We start from the raw sequence: 13,097 nt of genomic DNA on the forward strand, positions 1-13,097 counted from the left end.
TTTATAAGATACGCGCGTATCTTATAAAATCCCGCGTACTTTTGTTCGCGCCTGGTGCGCGAACAAAAGTACGCGTGTGCGTAGATTTGTAAAATCTACCCCTGAGGGTAAGAACACACGGGGATGTTAACTTTCATTCTGGCGCATGCAGATGGACACATCCATTTTATAACATATGTGCGTATATGTGTGTATTTTATAAAAGTTGCAGGATGCGCATATATGTGCACACAATTTTATATAGGTGCACGGAAATGTAGCATCTACTGCGTAAATGGGGGTATTTTGTAAGATATGCACACTGACACCAATACCCATTTCCCCAGTCCAATCCCAGTTAACAGGATTTCCCTGTTAACTAGCCTTTTACCCCTACCTGCCCTGACCCTTAAAACCCTGCTGTGCTGCATTTTTTTTCTACTTACACCTCCTCCATAGCGGAAGTTATGTTACGCAATAGAGGACCCTGGTGTGCACTTGTGGACGTTAAGTACATATGTGCACATTTTTCCTTATAGATCTGAACCACCTATGTTCTGCCCTGACTCGGTCCATACCCTGCACATTTTTTTGCCTTTTGGATTTGTGCACGTACCGGGAGATACACGCATACTTGGCCAGTTTTTAAAATCCGTGCAGCACGAACTGGCCGGAGATATGCGCGTATCTCCAGGCTTTGGCATGCATAAGCCTTTTAAAATCTACTCGTAAAACTTAAGTCCTGTTTCTTCAGTGGACATTAAAGCTCCATTGGCAATTTTCAGAGTAGGAATATTAATTCTTTTGTTATTGATTATTTTACAACATAGCTTGTACATTCTGACCTACCCAAATCCCCCTGTATTAACAACATAATTAGGTGCAAAATTTAGTCTTTCATTTTGTTTGATGTGTGTATCCTCTATCAAGCACTTACAGTGCTTTAGATAAATGTGGTATATTTCCCAATTAGGGGCCACAAACAGCTGCTTTGTGTTTCACTGCCAGCATTTATATAAAGAGAAGTCTTTAGAAATAAAGACAGAGGCAGGTGCAATTGAACTTCCCTTTATTCTTATCAGATCTGCATGCATCTCTGACAGAACAAGCTATCAGCAAAAAGAGAAAGCTAGTTCTGGACATACGCAGTTAAAATTCATCTTATATACTGAAGATCACTTCCCATATTAATCCATAGAAAGTAATAAAAAGCAATTTAACAAATCAGCTGTCAGTATACATACCCTAATATCAATATTCATATATCTTATACCTTTGCATAAGTCGTACTTTGCCTACTTGATATATTGGTCAACTTTAAGCAGTAAACAACTTATTTATTACTATATATGGTGATTTTAACCTCTAATATCTTTTTTGATTAATTCTAGCAGCGCTATTCCACATCATCTTTGGTTCCCTTGCCTTAAGCTTTACTATGCAGCCTCAATCCTTTGGCAGCTGCTAGCATCACTAACAAAAGAATTTAACTAGAAATTCCTGCAAATTACAACATAAAACAATTTACATAGTTACATAATAAATGATGGCAGATAAAGATCAAATGGCCCATCCTGCCCAGTTGGGATTTGCCCACTTGCATTAATAATAAGTAAGAAACTGTCCTTTCTCTAGAGGTATTTTTCTTTAATTCATACTGATGGATTATGAGGCATAACAGTACTTACTCCTCACTATAATTCCATGAGAAACACTTGCATTTGAGAACTACTACAGGCAACAGTTTTTTTACAATAATGAAAGCAGCAGTAATATCTGGGGTAATATCTGGGAAAGTGTTTGCATTTTCTATGACTCTGGCTGCAAAAATACAAGCATTAACCATTTCCCCCCTAGAAAGTCAGTTGGAATGCTATTAACATACCACTACCTTGGTTATGGTATCTCACAAAATATAATGAAGTCCTCTAATTGGCTTATGCCTTTTATAATCACTAAAACGGTTGAAACTATACTTACAAATAGAAGAAACTTTGTGGTTTATGTGAGGACTTCTATAATTTTAATCATAATTGGTCATGAAATATTACTCAAAATAAAAAGCAAATAATTTGAGATCTATTTTCTAAGGATTTAGATGGGGCTAGTGGATAGATATAAGGCTTGTAGCTGTATTGTGTATATATATATATATATATATATATATATATATATATATATATATTTTTTTTTTTGTAGTTTTGCATTTTTTTATGTTTATAAATTGCTTTGAAGTAAAATGATTCATAAATTTAAATGTACTTTTTTCAGTATACTTTAAACTTTAGTATCTGTTCAGATCAAAGCAGTTATTAAAAATTGCTACATTCATAGGATATGCCAAAGATGTGGAAATTTTGCCTTGGCATGAATAGAACAGATAAAATTGAACTTTTGCTAAAATACTCATGTACATTGTTAAAAAAGTCAGTGCTGCAGCCATTCAATATTACATTAAGATTCACACTTAACAGAGGTCAGTAGAGATATACGTATGACTTATGGTACATAGTAAGAAGTATGAAGAAAAAAAAAAAAATCGAGCCATACAGGTTTGTTTTATTTCATGTTTAATTCATTTATAAAAGAGTGCACTTGAAAAATGTCACTTCAAAATATTAAACTGTAAATGGCAATGTCTTTTTTTGTGCATAGGAACCTCTGCCAATTATCATATACAAAAAAATACAACATATTACTTATTAACAGTACACACATTCATCTATTATACATTTAATTTCATACAGCTTTTTAAAACAATTTCTTTACATAGCACAAAGAAATAACAAATGAAGTAGCATAGTACAAAAAAAGCCAGGGATTTTGCTAGAACAGTGCAATGTATCTAAATTGCTATCTGATATATTAGAAGGAATAATTACAGAGATAACCCTAGGACTTTTTCCACAGAACATAATTTGAAAGGACCAGTCATTCTAAGAATTCAAGGTGGTTTATTGTCCAACCAGGAAATAGTATACTGTTGCTGGATAACATCTTTTAGACTCAAGCAGACTGTGTAGCTGTATCTAGAAGAGGATTCCCTTGCTGTGGTTAAAGGCATCTTCTGTGTTGCAGCTAGAGGAATGATGTATATACTGCCCTTATATGGCAAAGACAGAACAGTGCAGAGGGTATACATCAGCTAGAGAAGTGACAATTCTAATCCAGGAGGACAGCAGCTGTGGACAGTTGCTTAGGTGGTTTGCCATTTGACGGATGGAGATGGCCAACCTTTCTGAATTTGTTCTAGAAGATACATTAAGTGCTGTTGTCCTGGGAGGCTGCCAGCAGGAATGTTTGCAAGTGACTGAGGTGCTGCTAGACCTGAGGTTCCCAACCCTGTCCTGGGGACCCCCCAGCCAGTCCGGTTTTCAGGATATCCACAACGAATATGCATGAGAGAAAATTTGCATGCACTGCTTCCATAGCATGCAATGCTTCCATAGCATGCAAATTTTCTCTCATGCATATTCGTTGTGGATATCCTGAAAACCGGACTGGCTGGGGGGTCCCCAGGACAGGGTTGGGAACCACTGTGCTAGACAAACAAGTGCTTAAACTATTATTTTTCCTATGTGTACCAGGAGCTGCAGGTTAGCTGGGCCCTGAAGCTAGAAACTGGATGTGTGCTTGGAGCTCACAGAAGGAAGTCCATCATAGTTTAGATTTCACTCTGACGGAGTTAGGATTTAATTTTTTGGTTTACATTTTTCTCTTAAAAGGTCCAGCACTTTGCTTGCCCTTCTTACTTGTAAACAGTGTTGTAAATGGAATAAATAAAGCACCACTAATTGTTCTTGCAGTAAAATCAATCATTTGAAGACTTTTAGCCTTTTTATTGCCTCCTCCAAACAAAGAAAATAGGCTTTAAGAAGAGGAAAAGCTGCCCTCACCACAGGGATGTACCAACACTGCTGACTGTTCTGTGGCTGCTAGTATAGACTGGATAGATCCATCAGCAGTAGAGTGTCATCTTCAAGCTAAGCTGGCAGACAGCCTGCATGGGTCTAATACGGTCCAGACTGGGGGCATACTGTCACAGGACTAGACAAGAAACTGCCTTGCATCTTGTACATGAGCTCTTATTTAACAAATGAGGGAAGGGTTCAGCCTTAATCAACTGTGAGCTTAAAAATATCACTACTGAAAATCTATTTTTTTCTCTCAGAAGAATATCAGACTAGGATACAGTTGGATAAAATACCTTCTCTTAACAGAGGTACGCTGGTATTTCACAAGACTGTAATTTCAATGTCAATGTAAACACTATTAATCTGCAGGGCACAGTTAACTCTTTGATGCTGGAGATTTTACTGCTTTCCATTAGCCTTCATACTTTGCATGCTACCTAACTACCAGCAGCTGGGAGAGAAAATTACTTTTACGAATTGGGTAAACATGATCTGATTTAGCATCGTGGTCATTTGTTGTGTGTTTTGCCTCAGCATGAGAACATGATTTCCTCCTTATGTGGCAGTGAGCCCTGATTCTTAACTACTCTTGTGTTCTCAGGAAACCTTTGCTTTGCACAAGACTTCAATGTAAAATTAGCAGATGACAAAGCAATGCCACCAGTAGCAACAGGTTTAATTAATCTCTGCAAATGCACTACACCAATTAAAAATGTAAGATAAAAATCAACAACATTCTAAGAATCCTTAAAATATTACAGTGCTCCGTATCTAGACTCAATCTTTCAAGGTATTTTCCTATTTTAAGCTCATGGCAAAAATACTTGATCAAGAGAACCCAAAGTACTATCTATATCTACATCAAGTGGTCACTAGACATGCAGTTAAGGAAAGACAAATAAATACGCTGCATAGAACCTGCCTCTACATAAAAGTTAAACTGATATATTTGAGATTAGCAAAAATGTGCTCTTATGCAACACAGTTCTGGTTTTAATACTGCAGCTGTTCTTTGGTGTCATTAAGTTATACTGATTTATAGCCTTATGTACCACAATACACAACCAGAATTCAGATTCTGTTTCTTCTTACTCTTTCAACAGTGGCATTCATTAAAAGCTCCATGTTAAGATGGAGGGGCTGCTTCTTTCGTTACTGCTCTACTGCTGACTCTTAAAATAGCGTTCATTTTACCGACATATTTAATGCAGTTTAATAACTAGCACTAATTAGATCTTTCAAAGCATCAAGTCAAATTTTTCATGGCTCTGTTGTTTCCTCTTTGAACCTTATTCCCACTTCGCTTTTTTATTTTTATGTTTTTGGGACATGAAAACAATTTTCAGAAAATTGCTTCTTTAGGTCTATACTATCTATATTCATGCTTTCCAGGGACAGTATTAATATGATCACATAGGTTCTGAGAAGAGCCCTGATTTACTGAAATTCACAATTGTGGGAGTGGCTACGTAGTGCAATGTTTCAAAAATACTGAACACTAATATCTTCTTAGGGAAGAAATATAAATCAGAACAGAAAATTGTAATTGCTATCTACAAGAATTATTATTTTTTTTTTACAGCATTGCTGCTTTATAAGGGTAGTATTTTTGTTCTTCCACAAAACTTTTATTTGCAATCCATTTTGGGGTTTATTTTCAAACTGATTTATCCACATAAAACCACTTTATGCAGGTGATGCTTTGAATATATATACTTGAGGATTCTGCTGGTAAAAGTATGCATAAAACTCAATTTTTTTGTGTTTTACTTGCACTTGAAGTTGGGCTGGGGAAAGGATTTACACAAAGTTTACCAGTTCGGGAGCGGTTATAACTAACTGTGCATGTATGTACCTGGCAAACTCACACATTTTCAAAGCGGAATTAAGCTCATAAATCTGTTCTGAAAATTCAGACTGAAGTTTGCAGGTAAAATGTACCTGCAGATTTTAGCCCTATCTAGGCTGTTATAAAATTACCATCAGTGGGTTAAATTTACATATTCATTGCTACATGTATTGGTAAATCATTTTAGTTCCTGTTTAAAAAACAAGTGATATAACAGCGTGACTGAGTGTAACACTGTGATTCTGGGGCACATGTTCTAGCTGGCAGGATGTCCAGCAGCACATTTGCAAAGCAGTCAACAGTGTTTTACTTTGAGTTTAACTGCTAGAAACCTAAAGTCACAGATTCCTGGTTTAACCTGGAATCTGGAAGCCCTATCAAATTTAGGAATGTGTGCAGCAGAGCCTCTTTCGTAAACACTGCTTGAAAATAAGTTTACCAGTTGTAGACTCCCAAGGTATGCCTATGTTTGAAAAATATTTCTTTTCAGTTTGTCGCGTTCTTGTAATTTTTAGTGTTCATGAAATTAAAAGATTGCAAGCAATAGAGTTCAGCTTTCAGCTCTATATGGGTTCTGAGGAATCATTGGATTTTTAATGTCTGCTGCTATTACAGAGGTAGTTCCAGCATATTAAAATTAAGCTTTCCACCAAAGCCAATGAATACTGTAAAGCAGCTACACAAACCAAGAGCAGCAGCCCTTCTACTCTCTGCAAATTGGAATTAGAGGCACAAGTCCAATACAAGATAAGCTTCCCATAAAAGTCTATCAATGTACAACAAATGTGACATGTGATGGCACTATTAGTCCAGTACAGATCAGCAGCTTTGGCAATTGTGTTGAATTGTGCAGTATTCTAAATGAGGTATCGCTCAATGTACTCTGCATTATATGCCAAGAACAAGATTAAGCTCGCTCCTGTTCTCAGAAGTAATCAAGATCAAATTTACACCCAAGTAAAGTTAAACATTACTGTATCAACCAAACATACTAATAAGACTCATGAGAGGACAACAACAGTAAAATAGGTGGCATACCAGACTCAACCAATTATGTACAAACTATTAATCGAAAAAATGTTTGAAGGGTGTGTATGAGTACTTTGTACTCCTGCCTGCACAAAAATGGCATCATCCAGCATCTCGGGATACAGATGTTACTGAAAAGTGGGGGCACTTTCTGTTTTCCTTTTGACTAGTGTCCAATACCTAATGACGGTAACTTTTAAACAGGTGCGCGGGCGCACTTTTGCGCGTTTGTCGGCCCGTGCTCAGGGACAAGGCCATTCTACAACATAAGTGCGTATATGCAAGCATGTTATACGACAGCCTGACTGCACGCACATACGCACTCAGTTTTAAGTGGGCGCATGCCTGTGCACACAAATGCCGCTTCTGTCACGTAAGTGGGGGGATTTTAAGAGGCATGGGCACTGATGCCATTACCAGTTTTCCCAGTTCGTCCAGGTAAGGGACAGGACTTCCAAACCCCCCTTAGTTTAATTGCCTCCCTTTTCCCCTGTTAGTCCCAGCCCTTAAAACACCACCGGTCTGCCTATTTCTCTTCATTTTAATACTTCTATGTCATCCATAGCAGAAGTAAAGTTATGCGGCAGGGGACCCCAGCATGCGCCTTTACGCGTATTTCTATTTTAAATTCAGGAACGTCCATGCCCCGCCCCCTTTTTCATTTGTGCGCATACGTGGGCAGCTTTTAAAATCCATTTGACACGGGCCGGCCCCACTTGTACGCGTATCTTCAGGTTTTGGCAAGTGCTGGGCTTTTAAAATTCACCTTAATATGTTTTCAGCAGTTATCTATTTATGTTTACAAAATTAACTAATGGAAAGTGCAGTCCAAAACATTTTTTATTACTATTGCCTTACACCATAAGTACCAAATCAGAGCATTAATGTGGATTTTTACTGCATCTTTCATTCAAACAAGATTTCAAAGAGCTCTACTTAAGCAAATCTCTCTGCAGATGAGAGCTCTGTATAAAAGGCCGTGCCTCTAGTTAGCTGTCCAGAGCTGAAGGCTAGATTATAATATGGAAAGAGAAGGCTAGTTATATTTACAGTGCTATCAAGAGGGCTGCTCTCAAAAAAATGGAATGCCTTCCTTCCCCTGCCTTTCCAGTGTCATTCCTACTATTTCTTCCAGCCGGTTTTCCTTTTTTCCTGATCTACCCTTTGACCTTCCTTCCACATACCACACACTTGCTCCGTGCAGCTCACAGTTTAAGCTTGTAGCAGGCATCTAGTATCAGATAATGCCCACTACAGCTCAAAATAGATTGGCTAAGCAAATCATATTTTCCATAATCTTATGCTTCAGATCCAGCCCCCTCCAGGGTGGGTGTTCATGCAGTATGCCGCAGGCATTTCAACAAAATAAAAGCTTCTGAAGATGGCTGGGAGAAGAAACATGGCTATTGGTATCACCCAAGGAGATAACAACTTTCCCAACAGCACACAGATTAGGTAACAAACGGGAGCTGAAATTCCAACCCCCTTCCACTTAAGTCTTCTCTAGGCCAGCCCATCTTAAAGCACTCAAACATTTCTGAGACAAAGACTTCCAGTACAGCCCAAGGTTTTATGGCAGAATGTGTCCTATTCTGCACATATGGACAACTGTTCTACATAAAGGGCTACATTTTTAAAAATTATGCGCAAGCACTATCTGGCACGCGAACATGCCCGCGCGATTTTATAACATGCGCGTATGTTATAAAATCTGGGGCAAGGGGGTGGTGAAAGTTGCAATTTATGTGGGGCAACGAGATTGGGCCTCCCTCGGTTCCCTCCCAGTCCGCTCCAATTAAGGAGCGGACTGGGAGGGAACTTTCCTACCCCCCTACCTACCCTCCCTCCCCGACCCCTTAGAAGGCCTTACCTTTTTTTTTTTTTTTATTTCTTGTTGTAGAACTTAAGCCAGCTCCTGGCCTCAGCTCCGCCCTGCCCCCGGACCGTCCCTTTTCTTCAGCCTGGCTCTTGTGCGTGTAACAAGGGTTACGCGCACGGCTGAGCCCCTTTTAAAATGCACGCGGTACACGCAAAGCCCGGCCACACACGTAACCCCAGGTTTTTTTTTACTCTTGCCGGGCATTTAAAATTGGGCCGAAAGTGAAAAGGGAAGCATTCAAATGTTTGCTTTACAATCCCAGATGCCCTGAACACTTCTTGGCTTAATTTAATGTTAACTGTACAATTGGTGGGTTGCTTTATTTCTGATGGCTTTACTTTGAGATGAAGCAAATATGAAATTGAAATCTGCGTATGGATGACTAACATTGTGATGAGGAATTTGGCCTTTAATAATAATGCCTGGAATGCACAGTTATATCCCTGCTGAAGAGTTGTTCTTAATAACTAATGTGACCAGTGACCACACTGTATAACACAGTAGCATGTATGTACTTTTAAAACCCAGAATATAATTCACATCACCAGCTATCCTATCATCAAAACTTAATTTATATTTTTGGACATTAATTAGAAAACGTTCCTCCTGATGATAAATACTATAATGTAAATAAACTTCTTCCCTTTTGTGTAAAAAAACATTTTGCAATTTGTGGCAGAAAATGGGGAAATTCCTTTTGCTTTTCACAGACGCACATGCACAGACATGCTTCCAGCTACTTGGATTCATTTTAGTACTTGTGAGTATCGAGCAATAAAAGAGGACAGATGCACAAGCATGTGCTCAGAACTTTTACTGCTTTTCACAACTGCATGATACAATGGTCACGTTCATTGCAATTAGATACTGCAGCACCCTCCTCTTCCTGCTTTTGAAGCAGGCAATTAAAATAAAAAGTCTGTTATTGTATTAGAATGATAAAAAAATAAACATAAAATAGCAGTATTTATAAACACATCTAAATCTTAGGTACAAAAGGAGGAATTCTTTTCTGGTTCCACTTGTACCAGTTTTAATACATAAAGGGCCATATTATTTATGCTCTTGGTTGAACTTTTCCATGTAATCACTATATTGCATGCTGCATTCATAGACGCATATTTACAGAAAATAATATCAAAATATTTCTTTTTGGATTGGCAATCTTTCTATACTGAGAGAGATTTATGTACAAAGCAATACTTATTCTATTAAACTAAAAAATAAATTCTTGATACAATTAGTTAAAAAAAGCTGACCGAATAGATTCAAACAACATACCTTTATGAAAGCTATGCAAGATTATCATTTTGTTTGAATTCATTATGTTGTACTAGATGTTTCTGTTATGTTGCATAAATGCACAGTAAGAATCTTAAGGCCTCTGTTTAGTGCTTACACAGACACAATTGTATGCGCAAATGAGAACTGCTACATTACTCATACATCCTTTCTAACGTCTCCATAGGACTTCATTCTTTGCATCCACTTCAAATGAACAGTTTAATTTCAAGCAAAACAGTGCTGCAGATTCCTGAGGGAAGAAGAGAATATATTATAGCAAATAAACATGAAATTAATGGACATGCAGATTAGGTTCACATTCTTAACTTTAAAATTGCTGGTGGACAAGACAAACAGAGAAGATGTTGGCAGATAGAGACCATTTGGTTCATCCAGTCTGCCCATCTGTGCCTACCAACTGTGCTACCACAGACCCTATGGTATCTTGATCTTTTCCTTGTCTTGCCTTGCACCACTAAAACCTCTTTGTGTCTGTCACAACCATGCTTGAATTCTGTTACTGTCTTGGCTTCTATTATCTATTTAATTATTTATAAACTTTTCTATACCAATATTCATAGCGACATCATATCGGTTTACAATATAACCCAGGTGGAAATTACATTGAACAGGTAGGGGGGCTACATAGGATACATAGGAACAGTAAGCTTAGCAAGGAAATGACATGATAAACCAGTCAAAAATATCAACTACTTAATAATAAGGCATATAAATACTTATAGGAATAATTATAGTTCTCACAGGACAAGCAGGATGGTTGTCCTCACAAATGGGTGACATCGAGGATGGAGCCCACCACGGAAAACTTCTGTCAAAGTTTAAACAGAACTTTGACTGGCCCCTACTGGGCATGCCCAGCAAGGCACTGACCCTGCAGCCAGCAGGGGTCTCCCTTCAGTCTTCTTTTTTCCGCGCAGCAGTTGCCACGCAGTGAAAGGAGCTCTCTAACCACGTTCCTGACAGGAATTTGGAAGTTAATTTCCTAAGAAAATTTGCCCCTCAGGGGTCTCCCTTCGACAAATTTTTAGTCATCTTATGGAACCCGGTTAGTTTTTTGCCTTTTTTCCATCGACTACCGTCGATTTTGGCCCTTGAGGCCTGTTGGCACTTACCGATCCCCAGCCTAAATTTTGGCTTCAGGCCATGGCAACGGGGTTCCGCCGTTGTCCGGATTGTACCCGGACTATGTCCATCACAGACCCCCACAGGGTTTGTGTAATGTGTTTGGGTAGTGAGCATGATGTCCTGACTTGCACCAAATGTGCCTTAATGACACCCAAGGGTCACAAAGCCAGGATGGAGAAGATGGGGCTCCTCTTCCATGCACCCACCCCAACGCCATCGATAGCATCGACGTCATCGGAACCGGCACCGTCGAAGTTGTACCATCATCGTCAACCTTCCGGTGACCGTCCGCCATCGATCGCTTCTCGGCCGTCGACTCCCGTCCCTTCCCCGGATGGGCGAGGGGATCGGAAGGAAAAGCACCGCTATCGACGGCATAAGTCTCGGCCTGTCGAGGATCCACAGCCATCGACCTCTGCTCAAGCCGAGCCACCGACAAAGAAGCGGCGAACAGACCGGACACCCTCCACGTCTCGTTCGCCGGCATCGAGGAAACCCTCACCCTCCCGGGGTGCGGGGGCCGTGATCCCACCGGTTACGGTGGTCCCTCCGGCCCTGCCTCAGCCTCCCTCTCCCGTCGAGCCGGGTATGGTTACCCCTGGTCTCCGGGCAGAACTGGACCGGCTGGTCCAGGAGGCCATCGAGAAAGCGATGAAGAAATTGCAACCTCCATCGGCACCGTCTCCGGCACGGGTTCCAGTGCCGCCCCCGACACCGGCTTCGCCACCGAGGAGGGAACCGACCACCGAGCCGTTGATACAAGCGCTAGCACCGCTACTGAGCCGCATGGAGGCGCTCATGACGGCCCTTCCATCGGTGATTCCAGTACCATCGACAACACCACCGTCTCCGACTGGATTTTCATCGGCAGGAGAAACACCGTTCCGGATTCCCCCTTCCGGGGTGGTTCCATCGGTGCCTTCTGGTATATCTCCACCGATATATCCTTCGGTTCCATCCATTCCACGCCAGGCACCGATTCCATCGGCAGCACCGAAGCCATCGATGCCATTTCTGGTTCCACCTACGGCACCGATTCCACCTCGGTTTCCATCGATGCCTTCAGAGCCTCAGCCAGGTCCATCAGGGCTACAAGCCCCACTTGATCCCTACGATACCTGGGGCGATGATGATGATACATCTTCTGACACAGATTTACCTTCGCCACCATCTCCTACAGAGAGTAGAAAAAGATCTCCTCCTGAGGATCTATCTTTCATTAATTTTGTGAAAGAAATGTCAGAAGTTGTACCTTTTCAACTACAATCTGAAGCTGATGACAGACACCAGATGATGGAACTCCTTCAATTTCTGGATGCTCCAAAAATCATCGCTTCCATCCCTATACACCAGGTGTTTTTGGATCTGCTCAAGAAAAACTGGGAATCTCCTTCATCAGTGTCCCCAGTTAACAAAAAAGCTGACTCCACCTACCTTGTCCAGTCAGCACCAGGTTTCCAAAAACCTCAACTGGATCATCGCTCTGTTGTGGTTGAGTCCGCGCAGAAGAAGGCCAAGCGTCTTAAGCCACACTCTTCTACCCCACCTACCAGGGACAACAAGTTCCTAGATAGTGTTGGACGGAAAGTCTATCATGGAGCTATGTTGATTTCACGCATCGCTTCATATCAACTTTACATGACTCAGTACAACAGAGCTATCCTTAAGCAGATGCAAGACTATGCTGACACGTTGCCAGACCAATACCAACCGCAGCTTCAAGCCCTTCTTTACAAGGGATTTGAGGCAGGGAAGCACGAGATAAGGACTGCCTACGACATATTCGATGCTTCCACAAAAGTTTCAGCCACAGCCATCTCAGCCAGACGTTGGGCTTGGTTAAAATCATCCAACCTTCGCCCAGAGGTTCAGGATCGTCTTGCTGATTTACCCTGCTTAGGCGATAATTTGTTTGGAGAGCAAATTCAGCAGATTGTGGCGGAGTTAAAAGACCACCATGAGACGTTGAAACAACTCTCATCTGTCCCACCTGAGCTGACCTCCAAGCAACCGCAAA

The 13,097-nt window shown here is 40.6% G+C and overlaps 1 protein-coding gene across 2 annotated transcripts in view; it reads right to left on the minus strand.

The window, feature by feature from the left end:
* Positions 1–9,447: 9,447 nt before the first annotated feature.
* Positions 9,448–13,097, minus strand: part of ZDHHC20 (zinc finger DHHC-type containing 20) — a 171,937-nt gene continuing 168,287 nt past the window's right edge. For both annotated transcript variants that reach the window (XM_029602531.1, XM_029602532.1), the window contains exon 13: positions 9,448–10,184. The gene's annotated coding sequence lies outside the window, so the exon portion shown is untranslated. The remainder of the gene's footprint in view (positions 10,185–13,097) is intronic.

The sequence above is a fragment of the Rhinatrema bivittatum genome, chromosome 5, assembly GCF_901001135.1.
Source record: "Rhinatrema bivittatum chromosome 5, aRhiBiv1.1, whole genome shotgun sequence".
Taxonomy (NCBI): Eukaryota; Metazoa; Chordata; class Amphibia; order Gymnophiona; family Rhinatrematidae; genus Rhinatrema; species Rhinatrema bivittatum.